We start from the raw sequence: 16,534 nt of genomic DNA, 5'->3' as shown, positions 1-16,534 counted from the left end.
TGTAAAAATAATGCAGTCATACTAAGAAATATAAAATAATAGCACATTATATTCTGCCCAAATAAAATGAATGGGTAATACTTGCATTTTAAACAGCAGAAATTCTATTTGTTATTTTTTGTTTAACAGTTATATTTTAGTGAATGATTTTGTATAACATATATACCTGCAAAAAACATAAACTATTTGAAGAGCCTGAAAAACAGGGAAATGGCACCTTTCTCAGAGTATTTAGCTGGACTGTTTATTTCTGAGTCATAAAGAAAGTTATTATTTTTATCTGAAGGGATATCCAAATGTTTTTCTCAATAACCCATCACTTTCTAACAAACACATTATTTACTCCAAGGTAACAAAGATAAATAATAAGCAAGATGAACAAACACATGATCAGAGGTGTGATCTTTCTTTTTATATTCTCTATATTGATGTCACTAAGGCAGTATTAGGCAGATGCCATTGGGTCACCTAATTCTAATTTGGTTTCTGGACAGAATCATGGGCTCATCACCACAGAAGCCTCTGGGGTGGCACCTTCCAGTTCACTACAGATGGCACATAGGTCTGAACAGGAAGGTTTGGTTCTGGTAAGTAAATTCTTCCTTCACCAAGGCCAATGGGAATTTCATCACTGACTTTGTGGGAACAACCTCACCATGGTGAATCTTGGGCAATTTCTGGATTGTTTGAAACTCAGAGGTAAAAGGGTTACAGATGCTTTAACAGTCAGGACCTGTGCTGAGGAGAGAGACAGCCCTAAAAAGCAGAGATCTGCCATTATGTTTGACATGAGTTGTCATTAAGACCTCATCTTCACTAAAATGAGATTTTTGTACTCTATCTTCTTTCACCCCTTTTTTAAATTTACTTTAACGTCACAGAAACTGCTTTTTTTCAAAGCACACTAATGATAGCGTGGGAAAAGGAGATCTTTACTTTCATACCTCCTTTAGGCAGTTTTACAAGATAACAATATTCATGTTTAGCATTGCTACCTATGACAGTCTTTGTTATCTACTAAGCAGAATGTTATTTTTCCAGCAACATATAAAAGCAGGCAAATGGCTGCTCATCATCTTCTTTTCAAGAATGTTTTACATACAATTCTCTCCTGGCTAATAGCTCCTTCTATTGTCCGTGACTTATCATTGTCAGGATTCTGTGCTTTTCATCCTTATCTATTTTACTGGAAATCTGACCATTTTTAAAGGACAGGCTGAATATAAATAGCCCATGCAGTACAGTCTCATGTAGAGTAAAGCATATATTGTTTTAGAATGTATAAGAATATTACTTTCACTGGTATGTTTTGGCTACAATTCTTTCCTTTTCTCTCCCTCCGTCTCACTCATTTTTTTAAACTCTTCTAAAGCACTATAAAGTAAGTATCAAAGGTATCCTGGGTAATTAGCCATTACAGTACTGTCACAGAGGCTTTTGCAGTCAATACAGAGATAATTTGGGCAATGGTGAATGACAGCATTGTCCAGACTTTTGGGATAATCAAGGACACATCCAGCTGTACCAGACATCTGTCAGACCCATGAATCATTTCAAGTAGCTTTGCAATATCCAGGCAAGTCGAGCAAAGATAAACACCTCAGCAGCACGCAGCCATGGAAAAATACTGCTGCCACCAGAAAGCATTTAGCTGCTCAGAGCTGCAGGCCTGGCTCCCAGAGCAGAAGGGGCACCACACACATCTCTGGGAATTTGAAGGGACACACATTTTTAACATTCCCTACTCTAGTATGACTGAAGTGGCATCCCCTGCACATGCACACATGTATTCATTAGAATTACTGAGGCAAAGAGAAAACAAGGGGAAAAGTAGTACAAAAAAACTCAAAGGCTGAAGTAATCCTGATAAATGCAACATGCCCTCTTGCAAATTTATACTATTTATATTGGCCTGGAATGGCTAGTTGTACGTTTTCTAAGTTTTGCATACCTGTGGTGGAACCGTTGCTCTAAATGTGCATCAAGATTAACAAGGAGCTGGAAAACCCTCTTGGAGTTTCCTGCTGCTGTCACCTTAGTCACGTACTTGTGTTGGAGAGCTGAAAGGAAACAAAGGCAATGCTTTGATGTCCTGGGTAAGTCATGGGGCAAAGTCTGGAGCTGTGAGGTTTGGGCTTTGCTGTGCCAGGCTGTGGGCAGGTATTCTCCAGTCTCTGTGATTTGGATTCTCCCTCTAATTACCAAGCCCATCTTTGCAAAGCCCACTGGCACTCCTCCTTTGGACTAAGTTATTCTCAGTGCTTTGCCGGTGCATGGCTGCTCTGTCCTAGCACACTGGCTCTCAAGGATGAGTTAAGATGAAGGGGAAACAGCTGGCAAGATCAGGTGAGCCAGTTTCCTTTCCTGTTTGAGGTGACCACAGACTATGGAGGTGAGCAAGGAGTAGCACAACTTGCATTCAGACAGTGTGGGTTTTGCTGCACTCTGCAGGCAGAAAAACTATATGGAATTGCTCCTAAAAATCCTATAAAAATGCTACAATTACACCAGAGTAAAGGAGATTTCTGAACAACTGTGAGATATCTGTCATACAAATATCTGCCATAGACTTCTTTGAAATGTCACATTCCACATTGGAGTTGAAATTGGTTGTGTTTCTCCCTTGTGATCTTTATACGGCACTGATGGGAAAGAGTGTTATGAAGATTTCAGGGTAGCACTGAAGAGCTTTGTTCAACTCCATCCAAGAGCCTGTAAGAGCAAAGCAGCACTGGCAGAGAAAGCTCCTGAAAACTGTTGCTGCTGAGTGGAAGGGCAGCATGGATGGAGCTGGGCTGGGAGGTGCTGGCAGCAGTTGGTGATCAGGCAGGGTGCAGAGATTGATTTGCTGTGAGTGCTGTGCTGAAGCAATTGCTTTTGGAAAGCAAAAGGAGGAATTACTGGTGAGATATCAGGGGCTGTGATTGACAGATTGGCTGCTTTCCAGTGACAGAATGAGGGGCACTGAAGTATTTGGGGAGCAAGAGTGAGCCCACCACAGAGAAAATGCAATGCACTGGTGTTGCTTCTCATTATGAAGATGTAGAAATGCATCTTGAAGAGCTGACAGAGGTGTTGACAAATTGTTGCTGCATCTTCTAAACTTGCATTTGTCTTTGTTCCCTGCTTTGGCCTTTTCCTCTACCACCATTCCCAGCTACCACTGCAGTTCAGTGTCGTTGTCACTTAGCTCTGAAGTTTGGGTAATTCAGGAACATGGGTTCTGTTATACCAACAAAGGTCTTCCTCTCAGTTCCACGCTCAGGCATGTTTTTTTGTTGTGATAGAACTGTGGTAGATTGCCAGTTTCTGCCAATCCTTGCTGGTAGAGGGCACTGGCCCAGGGCAGTCAGGTACACTTCAATAGAAGGTACACAGTGTACTTGAGCTCAGGTATTCACCCTTGATTTCTGAGTTCTGACACCAACTGCTGGTGGTTCTGTACTGACCTACACTCTCCACAACTGCAGTTCCTAGTCTGTAATGCATTGCATATGCTGTTTTCATATGGTATTGGCTAGACATAAGTTTTTGCCTCAGTGGTTATTGAAGTCTGAGCACCAGAGTAAAATAATGCAGTTGTTAGGGATTGCAACATCCCTCCAGTTGTGTTGGCCCCTTAATGTCCCCATTTGCATTGCTAAATAATTTGATCATTGATAAGAGAGAGTAGTTATTGGTTGGAATAGACACCAATAATGCTGTCCTCACTGTATCTATTTAATTTGTAAGTTATTTCTGGGATTTTAGTTTCCCAAGTTTATGTGTAGAAAGATGCTGTTGACTTCATATATCCAGCTGAAGATTTGATTTATTGTGAAATCATTTCTAGAATCTCATAGTAGCAATCTCTTCAGGTCACCTACCCTGTCATCCTCAAGCTTTCTTTCAGTATCTTTATGGAATTATTGTGACCTTCTTTTGCTTTAAAATAATCTCTAGTTAATTACAATTCATTTTCCCCTGTAATATTCTTCAAGCTTTTGCAGTTTGTGCAGATCTCCAGAACCAGAATTCTCCCTGCAGCCAAAAGCCTGGAGCACGTTCATTATTTCTGTGCTGAAAGCACTTCACTAATTTTGCTGTGTTGCAGCAGGGAACTTTAAGTTTATTTGCTTTTATACCTGGCTTTGCACAGTTGTGTTCATTCATAAATGTGGAGACTCACTTCTCTTACTTCCTAAAGTGTACACATAATTCTTCCACTGGAAACTGTGCAAACTGCCTGGATATTTTTACCTCTTTAAGGAAACTACCTCTCTTAAACACACTGCTCTCATATGATAGATTCTCTAGGGCTGTTACTGCTCTTTATTCTTGTGGTTAGCTTTGAAGAAAAATTGCTTCAAGTCAAGGGGTCAGACTCTTTGGATTGGCAGAGCCCTGTCAAGAACAAATAGCAACGATCCTTGCCACAGAATATCCTGAACACCAAAATTATTAATGAGTTTTTAAGTGATTAGATAAATTCACAGATATTTGAGCTATTTGGTAAAAATTAAATAAAGTGATCCTGAGAAAACATTCAATACAGCCAGTCCATAAACATCTGGTTACTGGAAATTGGTTGCTGTAGCTGAGGAGAAGTTACTCTGCACACATCTTGGATTTTTTACTCTCTTCCTAAAGAACCAGAGCTGTTGGAGAGGAAGTACAGATGCAGGAGGATATCTGTCCTAACCCAGTTTATACTTTTAGGCAATGTTTGTGGCCTTTGAATTCTTGTAAGTTCATATTTACAAACAGGCTAATCAAAGAGACATGAAACTGACCCAAAATATCCTAAAAAAATTACAGGAGTTGCTACAGTAATATGTCTTGTGTGAGCATGGGCAGTTGAGTTACTGAGCAGAGTCTCAATAACAGAACTGGCTCCCAGTCATTACAGAATCTCCCATCAGGAATCAGTTCAAATTCCCCAGGAAAGGAGAGACTCTGCTCCTCAGAGCCACAGTAATCTCTAACTCATCAGCATAGGGGAAGGATCTGGCTGTGCACTTTCAGCTCACTTTAATCACACAAAGACCCAACCATCCACTATTGCTTTTTCATAATCTGCTTTAATTGTCATTGATTTGTATGTTCGGGATGTGCCCTGAGCTAACTGAAGCATTCTGTCTGTGTTTGTGGCTGACTTGCCTGTGTTGCAGCCCTCAAACTGCTCTCCTTGGGGTCCCTGATGAAACCTTTTTCCAGACAATACCTCTGTGTTGTCCAGGCAGGGTCTTGCTTGCAATGCAAGGATTACCTGAGGCAAGTCCCTTCTGCACAGGTTTAATTGTCACATTGTTGTCCTCTTCCTGGCCCTCATTCCTCGCAGTCATCCACACTTAAAACAATGAAAAAACATATTTTAACAAGACAAACTGGCAAACAGATATTTAATCAATTATGCAAGAAAAATTTATCACTGAGAACAATCTGGACCCACAAAAATCATATTTAACCAAAAGGACATGGTTGCAATGAAAGAAATAGTGTAAATTACTTGAACTCTGCAAAGTGACTACTCCAGTGGAGACTCTAATGTGATCAAGAAACCATTTAACACATGCAGGTATCTTTCACCTTGAAACATACAATTTTAATTTACAGTTAATCTTCTGGGCATTCCAATAATACACAGTCTGATTTTTAGTAACAAAGTTGCTGTGTTTTAAACATGATTTGGTACTTTGCTGATTTAAAAAATGAGGTAAGCTAACTGGACAAAAATTCCATGAAAAGGAAGGATGGGTCAAAAGGACAGAAAGGATGGTTTCTTCTAAATGTCACATGTCATGGTGAGCAGGCACATAGTGTGCTCATTGATCATGCTTCTACCACCTGGAAGGAAGTGTCATTGTCCCTGCTCCATCCTTAGTAAGGATGCTGTGCCTTGCACAACACAGGCAGCCTGCAGCAAGGATCCAAAGCGGACAAGAGGATGGGTGGTTTAGTTGAGTAAAATGATTAAGATTCAGTTTGAGTAAGCTGAGGTGCTGCTGGGAATCTTGATGTGACCTCTTCATTTTGGTCACCTACAGTGCCACCCCTGTGGTGACAGACAATTCTGTGCTTGGGGCAGCTGGGAAGGGATGGGCTGGTTTGTGTCTCCATGTGGAGAGCTGGGCTTTAGACATAAGGCAGAGGTTCAAGAGAGGAGCCATTACATCTGCAAGTGGGACCAAGGGTAACCCACATCTCAGGAGGGTCTGTGACTCCCACAGGCACCTCCTGCTGAGACACAGAGCTGGGACAGCCTTGGGGTCTGGAACATCATCTTCTGTGGCACCAGAAAATCTTAGTGAATATCTCAGATTATTTACCAAAATTCCACAGCAAATATTAAATAATGCATATTAAATAATGGTCTTATTTCTGCCAGTAATGGCAACATAACAAAAGAAAGGAAACACTAAGAACACTGAAAAACTAATTTGATTTTTTGAGTCCCTATCTCTTAAAACAATTTTAGTTACTCTCAATGATGAAGAAATAAAAAGTACAGAATACACAATGCCTTCTTTAGTTAGTAGAAAAATAAAAAAGTAGAATTGGCTGTGTATAAGTTTTTCTCAGAGAATATTCCTTTAAAAGAGAAAGAATCATCTCTTGGGAATGATTAAGAGCACTGACTTTCAATATTTTGCAATTTTTAAAAGTCCTTATCTCCTGATAGAGTTCTGGCTGCTCATGATGGTAATATAGCTTGCTGATAAAAGAGCTTGCTTGTCTTTGCTGCCTCTTGTAGGTCTTTACACAGTCTCTGGATTCTCAGTGATTACCAGAAGCTGTTTAGCCATTGTTGTAGCTAACTGCAGTGTGGCCTCAGTGCAGGGGAGTGGGATTCTGGGAATGCTCTAAGCCTCTCCCATGTCTGTGGTTTTATAACTGAACTTTGTTGTATCTTACTAGCACAAAATATTGGTGGTGGTGGCGGCAGCAGCAGCAACAAAATCCTATCAAACTTGTGTGGTCCAAATCCTTGTGTCTGCAGAAAATCCTGCAGGAAAGGGTAAGGATGCTCCACTAGAGTAAACTCCACCCTGGATTTGGAGACTTCTCACAGCCGCTCGTGTTGTAAACTGGGAGGAGACTTGGCAGGTGGTAAGTTCTCTCTTTCCAATACCTTTCAGGATGAGGCTTTGTGGGAATTCTCCAACAGGGAAAAAGAAGATGACAGAGGTTGCTTAAGCTGCTTTTATTTTCCCATGAAATGCTAAAGGCACAGGGTTTGCTATGTGATGACTTCATGCCTCAGACACCTACATCTGAATTCTGCTTCGAAGCACAATGGTGGTGTACAAAGGCAAATCCATAACCTTGGCAGGTAGAGCTGCCCAAGAACTGAAAAAATGTTGCTTAAAAACACCCTTTTTTGTCCAATGATGCAATCAATATTTTTTAATATCTCTAAGAATGACTTAGTAGACCTCAAAAGCACTACTCCAATGAGCCTAAGGGAAAAAGAACATTACTTTGCAAAGCATTTTCCTGATTATTTATTCAAAGTACTGCTGTGGCTGTGGTGTAAGCACAAAGAATTTGGCAATTCAGAACTTTTGTATGGATCTACTGACATTGTCATCCCATTGTCATGGATAGCCTGCCAAGGACACTAATTCAGACTTCCTTAGGAGGAACTAAGTAGTCACAGATAATCCTCAGTGTATAAAATATTTTTTTAGTGTCTATATTTGTTCTGTAGATTAAGTTTATTTTGATGATACAGATTCTGCAAGGCAAACTAGACACGACTCAAAGTTACCTGGGCTTTACTTAGGTTGTACTCGCTTGTACCAAGCTGAGTTCTAGTTCTCTATGTTTCAGAGAAAATTAGAACTATGAAAAAAGATGCAGATGCCCAAAACTATTTAAATTTCTAGATACACAGTTTCTTCAGGTGCAGTGTCAAATCATGCCGATATCACTTGATCTGTCTCCACTGAGATAACCTGAAAGTTACTGTTTCTGTATTGCTCCAAATCTGTGGGATGGCAGGGGCAGGGGACCCAAACAAAAGCAAAACTCAAAACACCACCATGTCAAAATATCTAGGTGTCTCAACTTTTAAGCTTAGCTCCCCTTAACTCCTGGAGCATCATTTGTGGATAAAGAAGAGGGTTTCCCTTGTAGCCAGGAAAGCAAGAAAAATTTAAAATAATCTCTTCAAAGAAATTTCAAATCAGTTATAGAAAATAAATGGAACACAACAGGAGCTTCATCTGCACGTTCAAAGGCAGGATTTGTATCCTGATCTGTATTTGTCCATCAGTATAGCCTGGATAATTCAGAGCATTAATTTACTTTGAAAGAGAACTTAGTAAATTTATTGCTACTTTGGCATGCAGTTTTCTGAGCTGGTATTCTCAGTGTACCCCCTCCCATGAAGGTTATTGATAACACCCAAAAAGAGATTGCATTCCTTTGAAATGTAACTGAGTTTTTTTAGCTCCTAAACACTTATAGCATGCAAAACTCACAGTATGTTGTTTGCAGGTGACCATCATATCAGAAGTGCCATAACACTTTTTCTGTCCAGAAAAGCTTGTTGGCTTCTGCAACATGCCATCAACAGGAATATAGAGTATCTGCAGCAAATTATTTTGTAAACAAGCAACAAATCAGGAATTATTTCCTTGCATTATAGTACAATAACTTCCAATAATGAATGTATTCAAGAAGGCAGTTGTCTGTTTAGAGATACTTCATGAACTGAAAAAATATTAAACCATATTTTTATGAAATATTAATGTACTGCAGCATCTGCCTTTTCTATGTCATTGCACTGTTTTGAATATAATTGAGAATGTGAGAAACAATGGAAACAATATATTAATTCCAAATTCTGTAGCTCTATTCTGTATCTGGAAAAGCACGTTAATGGTTCCCTGCCACATGGATGGAAATAGAGCTATCCCCTCCCTGTTCTTTTTTATTGTAAATTAAAGACCAAGGTAAGAAAAGATGTTAGAAGAGCCCACAGGAAAGATCTCTCATATCATCAGGTTACAAATTCTAAGTGGGGCATCTGACATGTTCAAGAGATTCCTCTGCTCTCTTAGCTTGGGTTTATAGGCTGGCCTTCCATGTCCCTTGAGTACAGCTTGAGTCTTTCTTTCATGCAAAAATCACATATGGGTCTGCTTTTTACAGAGGCGTCCATCTTGAAATTCATGCATGTAAGCTTTTGATTTACAAGTGAAAAATAGATTCACTTGTAAGCATGTAGTTGTACGTTTGCCTTTGTAAGAATCTGCTCTATAGGTTTCACTTAGCATGGTGACCATCTTAAGCTGTGTGTAATTAATCTGCCATGGAAATTAATTGTTTATTTATTACATAAGTATGCCTTTTAATAAAACTACTTTGTGAAAACCTAATTGCTACTATAGTAATACAGCATAACAGTTCCTCACATAAATACATGATTATTATGTACAGTCGCTTATCTGTGAACGAGCTCTGCTACTACTTTCCTTAATTAACGATACAAAGGGCTCCTTCATCTTTGCATATTCCCTAGCTAGGACATTGATACTCATTATTTCCTAAGTCCAAACACTGAAACTGTGTCAAGAATGCATCTATCACCAGATGGGTACTTACAGTCAGCGGAATTTTCCACTGCATCAGCAAATTCAGCAATTTGCAATTTCTGTATGTCTGACATGCTTTTATTGGTGAAGATCACTTTCAAATACCAAGATCATGAGACTGATTCCTTGGTTACTCTCTTCAGCAGTTGAATGTAATGATAGTAATTAACAGCCTGTGATTAGGAGCCACTCCAGAAACTCTTTGAATGTTAATTTGCTTCAACTAATATGCAGCACTTCTGTGTAATGAGAACTATGCTATAGGTTCATGTGAAATCAAATTATTTTCCAGCATTTAATCATACAAATGATTCTCAGTTAATCACTTGAACAGCAAACCTCAATGTTCTAATATGTGATATTTTTCATTTGATGTATTACAAATATAGGTGATGGTATGGTGAATCAAGTACCATTTCTTCAAACAGGTGAAGAACACATCATGTGGATCACATATTAACCAAGGCATTCTCATTTTATCGTTTTGAAGCAAGGGATTTTCAACCTTTCCTTTATCCTCCACTTTTTGGCTCTTTATCCTCTCAATATCCTTGGGGTGCTTTTCTGTATGACACCTGGAGTGTACCCATGAATTGCATTTCCTCTTTTTCACCCTGCAGATTGCCAGGAAAACTGAACCAGTCGCACTCCAGTGCACTTGGAGAGGGTTGTAAGGATGCAAGGCAGAATGAGCTCACCTTGCCAGTGGATGAGAGAGACCATGAATAAACCACAGTGGAATTAGGTAATAGCCCTATGAATTGTTTTACATCTGCAAAGGCAAACCATACTGTTGAGAATAACCAAATTATTCCTTAGGTGAAGGAGTCAAACACATTTGAAAAAAAATATGCTCGTTACTTAAGTGTAAATTTGAGACAAAAGGCTTTCTCTCATCTCCTGGCTTTTTGGGCAAGCACACATTGTGAGCAGTGACACTACAGATCTGGGACCGCTTGCTTTCTTCTAGAAATCTATACTAACCAGAGCCCCTGCATCAGCACTGTCCCACCATGGGCCCTGAGGCCATACCCTTCTCATTGCCATTCTGTTGTCTAGTTCAATTCGAAACTGGGAGAAAGGAATAAAAGAGGATTATTTGAGAGAGATATTTTGAGGTTATTTTTAATTTACTTTTTAAAATTCAAGGTTTCAATATGTAGGCACTTGCTGGTTTGTCCCTCCCTGTGCTGGATACTTTCTCTTCTAGCAACTTTACTCAAGGCATCTTTTTATTCAGATCTTTCTCATGACAGTAACACAGTCATGAGCTCTTCACCCTGAAGAACTGCAGCAAAATCCAGTCCTGGAGTGAGTATAATAAACAACAACTTTAGCTGCAGTTGAGGTGTGTATTAGCCCTAAATGCCTTAAGAAATCTGCTGAATTTATTGTAATTTGACTGTTGGACAAAAGTTTTTCCTCTTGGAACTTAGAGCTAAAAGCAGATCATAAGACACACACAAAGTCTTTTTTATTACTCCAAGCACCCTTGGTGTTGCACAGGAACCTCCATCTGACGATTCTTGCAGTGTCTGAATGCCCTGTTTGGGATACAGAGAGTGGAGCTCACATATCTGATTCTGCAAGCTGGCACCTGCCAGTAAGGACAGGCTTGCAGCTTATTTTAGCATTGTTCACCCAACACAATAAAGAGGGGATTTTCAAAGTCAGCATTCCTGAGGATAGGTAGAATGAAGGGGAATGGTTCTAATCTAATTGTAAATGCCCTGGTTTTAAAACACTTCTTGTCAATAAATCTTTCCATTAACGGACATTCTGGCAGCCTGCAGTACAGTCAAATCAGGAGCCCAGCCCCAGTTATGATATTATATTTCCATCATTCAGGGCACTTAAAAAATGTAGAAAGTTACATTAAATTTAAAAATGTGTTCAGTCTTCAGAAGCTTGTTTTGGTAGAAGTACTGAGAATTTCTCAGACTGTGATGTATTTTCACCATTCTGCCTTTTACATTGCAGTTAACACCTATAAAAGGGCCTGTTCAGAAATCTATCTATAGACTGAGCATAGGGTTGAGAGTAGGAGATTTGGAGCTACAATTATGTTTTTGCAGCCAAGTTGCTGTGTGTGCTGAAGCAGCTCATTTTCCAAATATACAGTGAAGGAAATAATGTTTCTCCATCCCAGGGATTAATAATTATGGTTTATAGCTATTTAATATTTTTACGCATTTGGAATTGCCTACAAAGATGTAAGTAGAATCCTTTTCCCCACTGTATTGCTTCTACCACTACAAACTCAGACATGGAAATTGAGCTGAGTTCTCTTTCTGACAACTTTTGTGTTGACTTTTTGGTTGCTGTCTAGTTTTCTTCTGCTGTCAGTCTAAGGCAGGTAAGGGGTATTCTTAGCTTTCTATTTCTTTGCTGCTCCCATGTCCCCCAGCCCTGAATCTGCCCCCATTTCTCTAGTGTTGGACCTGTGCAGAGTATTGTGACTCCTCTGGATATTGAGAACTGGTACCATGTGCAGCTTATTAAGACAAGGTCTGACTGACTGGGCTATACTCACATAACTTGGTGTTAAGTCTAACTCTTAAAAAACCCAAAACCAGTTTGTGAGGTAGTTTATCTCATACACTTTTCACTTCTTTCTTATTTTACTTCTTCTGTTCAAAATCTTTTTTATTAGAAGCAGAAAGCTTCATCTACTTGTGGCAGCTTTCCTCCAATGCTATCCTGAGATTCACTAGTGATGTTCTATAAATGCAGCCAAATCTATCTGCAAGAACATCTGCTCAACCTGTGCAAACCTGATGTAATTACCAACCATCATCTTTTATCCTCCTGCTGGGGCAACTGCTCCAAACATGACTTTTTGCCCTGAACTAAAAAGAAACTTGCTGTTATGTACAAAACCTGCCACAGAAAACTAACATGGCTTATACACAAATTCTAATGGAATCTTTCAGCTACAAGAGATAACAAATTCCCAAGTAGCATGAGTCTTGTTTAAATTTTTTCATGTTCTTATTATGCAGGCTGCATCTGCTTTGTGCATTGTTGTTCTGTGAGATAATTTTTAAGGGGTGGCAATAATTATACAAAAAACCTCTTTTCAAGAAATATATAATCACAAAAAAGATGTTGCAGATGCTCAAATTTGACTGTAATTAAGTTATAACAGGATGTCATTTATGTGTGTGTGTAAACAGGTGATAGGAGGAGATGGATATTCTGTACATATAAACGATAAGTGTATACTGTACTTGTTTGTAGGAAAAACACAAATTCCCACACTATATTGCGCTAATGCCAGATAAATGTTGCAGAAATCTTTGATATACAGCCGATACCTGTCAGCAGCTTTTTTGTGATTATGTACTGATACCTTCCTCTCTGGGAATTGTTTCCAATATTGCAAACCTCCAAGGATTTTCAATTAATTACAGTCTTCTCTCTCGAGCGATCTGATAGAGAAATGCTTCCATTTTCCTGGTGCTGCAGAACTGACTTCCAGAAGGGCCATCTACCTTGGTGCTCAGTTTCACATCCAGAGTCTCTGGCTGGCTTTTCAGTTAGTGAAATTGTAATGTACTTTCTAAGTGTAAAACTCTGAGAACCCCAGTACAGAAAATGTTATAATTACAGGGTCATACATTTCTCAAACAACATTGGTTTTACCTCATTCCTTGGGAAAAGCTTCCAATTTTGATTGCATAAAATCATCTCCTTGTATCTCAGGTAGTTAGGTGAAATCACCTCACCTGCAGTTTGCCAGTTAAACTATAAAAAAAGGCAGGGAGACCTGGACTGCTGGAATACAACCAGAAAGACACAGCAAACCAGCATTATTTGATGTGCAAATGCAACATGCACAGGATGAGGTTTCCACTGCATTTCTAAATAAATTCATTTAGAAACCCCAGCTTAACTTCTGGCAGAACATCATGTCAGCATTCCTGCCTAAGAATATGTGTCTGTGGGAACCAAGGCAAGAGCTCCTTGTTCAGCAACCTCTCTGCTTCTAATCCTTTATGACTTCCAGACTTGTATTTTGGTTCCTGGAGATTTTGATCATCCCTTAGACCTTTGGTGGGATGGTGTCTCCATAACTGCAGCAGGTAGAGCTGTGGTAAAATGGGCTATTTTCATTGATTTAGCAATGTCCCAGACACACAAGTGAGAATTCCTTCTCAGAGGTAGCAGAGGCAGGTAAATTTTGGCACTAAGGGGCACTGTTTGTGATATATATGTATTTCCATGCAGAATGGTGGGGTTTGCACATTCTCTGCTATATTCTGATCATTGATTAGGAGTTACTCCTAATCAACCCATTTTCAGTACTGAAGTCCAGAGGCCTGCACTAGGCTGCACCAACAAAGAAATTTTGTCAGTGATGCTAACTTAATTAAAAACTTCAAAGACATCCACAGTGACATTTATTCACCTCTTCACACAGTTGCCCCAGACTTTTTGTTAAACCTGTTGATATTTTTATTTCTTTGGATAGCCTTCCTATTGCTGCATGTCTGTAGTTTATCATCTGAGGAAAGAAGCAATTGTAATGACAGAACTAGACCTTGTTACGCTATGAGTAATATTGCATACAGTCCAGCACTTCTGGAGGGAATCTTGAATGCTGGTGCTTTATATACATGATAAACAAGGGGAATTTGGTTTGTATTTGAGATAATTTATGGTATAGGCTGCTTCATGTGTAGCTGCTGCTCTGCTGTTCTTTCATGCCAAGATTCATTACCCTTAATGGGTTGGCTAACATCTCTGGGACTTCTCTGAAGGTCTGTTAAAGAGCCCTAAAAGAAGAGGATATACAGATTTTAGCTTCACATGTTTTTCATAAATGTTTTAGACATTTGGAACATGTCATTAAAATTTTTCAAAAGGAACAGAAGGAAAGCATAGTACTAAGTATTTTCTACTTCCTACTCATTTTTGAGTAATTAATTTTGGGTAATGAATTTTCTGCTTATTGAAGCATATTTTGCCTTTTGTTCTTTACCTGTTGATTAACAAAGAACTAGGTTATCATATTGCTCAGTAAAGGCAGCATTGAGTAGTACTCCATGTCTATTCCATATGAATCTGCCTCCCTAAAATTGTGGTTTGTGCAAACCAGATCCTCTCTTAACAGCTAATCAAACTCTTTGGAACCTGATACAAGTTTCAGGCAATTCTTCAGTGCTTACTTAATTGCCCTTTTCATCCACTTTGACAATGTACTGTAGTAAAAATACTAATTATTATTCCTACCATTTTCATCTGAAAGAGTAAATAGCATTAGAAAGGTGTGCATAGCATATTTCCCCAAGGCTGAGGCCAGGAATTGCTGGAAGTATAAAATCAAGTTGTATTCCAACAAAATTTCCACACCAGTGTTATTTAGATACCCTAAGTTGCAATTTACAAATTTTTATATTAAAAAGCTAGGTCAGCTGCAATGTATGAGATTTGGATTTTACTAAAAGAACACCAAAAGGCGCATTTCAAAATTAATTATGCATGCTTGTAAGTATGTGTAAGTGAACACCCTTAAAATCTATACACAGATTAGATTTATAGAGTAAAATTCAATAGTATTTTACAAAGCAATAAAAGTACTTGTAGATTCTCATGAAAAACATCAATATATTTTAGTTTTAATAATGACAATGTTTAATAAAGGAGATCCAGTTATCAGCTTCATGGGTACTGCAATGTAAAATCTTTTCTTGCATATCTATGCATTTAATCTTTATTTTTTACCAGTCTTCCTAATTTGCTTTTACTATTTCTCCAACTTTTTGGTTTGATTTTTTTGGTTTTCTTTTTTTACAACTTTTTCTTTGAATTTCAGGATGAGTAGTTTAATGCAAAAGGTTATTTATTTTTGTGAGCATGTCTGGCAGGGAAATGGGTGTAGCGTGTTTCAGTGATTTTTGCATAGAGTACAACATAATTATTTCTATATCTCTTGGCTGAAAAGGAATCTTGCAATCTACAGTCCTTGAGAGCTGTTGTCTTGGTATTTTCCTGTATTGATTCTGGAAATGCAAACAATGCAAACAGATATAGAATAATCTGGTTTATTTCACTGAATCCTCTCTTGCTTATACCAGACTACTAGCTGTTACCTACTGCTGAACATCAAATGGTGACACAGCACTTAAAGGAAAAATTAATTTTTCAGAGATGAAGTTGTCTTTTTCTGCAGGCTCCATGGGGTACAACTGCCCTAGAAGTGGGTATCACTGATTTCTGTGTACCTTTTATGTGACCTTCAGATTAGCACAGAAGTTATTCCCCATTGCTGCAATCACTGCCTCTGAAGAAACTGCCCATTTCCATTCCTTCTCCTCTGAGCTGTGAAGAGGAGCTCATAGCTCCAGAGTGGCCAGACATCTGCATGTGGTTATGTAAGTACAAAGTATTTGCAGTGAATGTTGCAGTGTGGGATTGGTGGTGGGTTTTAAAACGTGCCCAGGTGCTGAAGCAGGAGGTGTTTGTTACTGCCCATTTAGCAAAGAACTGGCAGGACCCCTGTTGACCTTCTGCATGTGACAGTGGGAGCAGCCCCTGCTGTAAAGAGGATCAGCCTCTTAAATTGTTTTTTCCCTTTTGCCTTGGTGCTGTATTTGGGAGCATGCATTAAGTTAAATCTGGTATTGGCTCACTCAGCTGGTGCCACTCTGCCTCCCCAGAGCCAGAAGGACAAGCGGACAAGTCGTTTTCTGCTTTATTAAGAGATTTGAAGGTCAGAGCATCAAAATGGTAATTTCAATCAGAGCCAGTCTGGTTGCTCAGCAGACTAGCAGAGCTACTGTAGGTTGCAGATCTTAATGCATGCAGAGACTGTGATCTAATTCTGAGCACTGCTTCTTGGGTCAGATCTGGTTGAGTCAAATCGTGATGCACCAGCCCATCGGATCGCTCCTGAGAAGCTGCCTCCCACCTAGGTGGCAGCAAATAAAATACAAAGAAGAAAGGAAATG

At 39.1% G+C, this 16,534-nt stretch overlaps 1 long non-coding RNA gene across 1 annotated transcript; it reads left to right on the top strand.

The window, feature by feature from the left end:
* Positions 1-1,963: 1,963 nt before the first annotated feature.
* Positions 1,964-15,952, top strand: LOC134420991 (uncharacterized). Its single transcript, XR_010028484.1, has 3 exons — positions 1,964-2,096; positions 10,202-10,326; positions 15,827-15,952. It is a non-coding gene; the product is annotated as an uncharacterized LOC134420991 (long non-coding RNA).
* Positions 15,953-16,534: the final 582 nt, after the last annotated feature.

The sequence above is a fragment of the Melospiza melodia genome, chromosome 8, assembly GCF_035770615.1.
Source record: "Melospiza melodia melodia isolate bMelMel2 chromosome 8, bMelMel2.pri, whole genome shotgun sequence".
NCBI lineage: Eukaryota > Metazoa > Chordata > Aves > Passeriformes > Passerellidae > Melospiza > Melospiza melodia.
The sequence above is the reverse complement of the archived record's forward strand: the minus strand, read 5'-3'. Positions and strand labels throughout refer to the sequence as shown.